The sequence below is a fragment of the Odontomachus brunneus genome, unplaced genomic scaffold, assembly GCF_010583005.1.
Source record: "Odontomachus brunneus isolate Ranch 3 - 2012 unplaced genomic scaffold, Obru_v1 Obru_scaffold_032, whole genome shotgun sequence".
Lineage (NCBI taxonomy): Eukaryota > Metazoa > Arthropoda > Insecta > Hymenoptera > Formicidae > Odontomachus > Odontomachus brunneus.
The window spans coordinates 1,558,754-1,559,932 of record NW_022639482.1 but is presented as its reverse complement, the minus strand read 5'-3'; the positions used below and the strand labels follow the sequence as shown (position 1 = coordinate 1,559,932).

The window sequence follows — 1,179 nt, the reverse complement described above, 5'->3', positions numbered from 1 at the left end:
ATATAAAAAGAGAAAGAAGCACATGCGATATACGTGCGAGCGGCAAGATATAATAAGTAAGCCTAACATCATTCTGCGGCAACAGTCTATAGCTCCTCAAACTCGCTATAGCTATATATTCGGAAAAGAAAGAAACAACAAATTGTATGTCTGCGTCCTTTCGTCGCTCGAAAATAGCCAATGCGCCGCGCGCACACGCACACGGTCGTTTATTTGTGTGCGTATCCCCTCTTGGAGCATGCTACTCAGAGACCTACAAATGGCATTACTGGCTACTACATGGCTAGTAGCGATCAGTATCGCAAACGCGTCTCTTGTTCATGAACCATGGAGCGCACTTCTCGCGAATCCACGCTCGATCTCTATAGACGACTATAGTTTTCAATTAAATCGTCGGATTTCGAAATCGTTAGGCGCTTGGCCCGAAGGGCCGACGAATTAAATGGGCAAAAACATGCTGAAGAAAGTCTTGAGATTCATGTGTCATTCTTTGATAGCTTTTTTCATGGTACGTTCTATGCTGTATATATTGTTTGAAGGATTTCCGCCTCAAGTTAAAGGCAGTAGGACCAACGAGTAATTGCCTTATGGGCGGAATCAGTTACTGTTTACTCTTATATCACAATAAACGAATACGTAGATCCATCGAACATATGGAGACGGACTGGCAAATGGCAAAGAGAGAACGTGATCGTGAAATGATGTTGAAGAACGACCGCATAGGACGGATCATAGCGGGTGCTTGTACGCTGATCGTACAAGGTAGTTCGTTAAGTTACAACTTAGCAAGAGGACTGTCACCAATAAACGCGGTGATCGGTAAAGAGACCATGAAATAGGTCGCTTACCGTGCCCATCGTACAATAAGATCGTGGATACCAGATTCAATCCAGTGTACAAAGTTGTGCTTACACAACAATGTCTTTCATCTATTGTGGTGAGCAACTCCAAGATCAGTGGGTGCAGTCTTGCCGCGGTTTTCGCGATGCACGGCTGCGGTCAGCTCAGAGTGGTGATGTCGCATCTCGAAGAGCTCGTTGACGAAAAACGAGATAAGCTTTAGTTAAGATTGGCGAATATTAAAGAGCGGCATCTACGAGCATTGAGGTAAGATAAGTTGTGTGTTCTATACAGATAAATTCTATATAGATAATTTATATAATAATGATCAATGAACTG

The 1,179-nt window shown here is 43.3% G+C and overlaps 1 long non-coding RNA gene across 1 annotated transcript in view; it reads left to right on the top strand.

Moving 5' to 3' along the window:
- The first annotated feature begins 296 nt into the window (after positions 1-296).
- LOC116843384 overlaps positions 297-1,179 on the top strand; it is a 4,221-nt gene continuing 3,338 nt past the window's right edge. The window contains exon 1 of the long non-coding RNA XR_004377877.1: positions 297-1,107. This is a non-coding gene — a long non-coding RNA (uncharacterized LOC116843384). The remainder of the gene's footprint in view (positions 1,108-1,179) is intronic.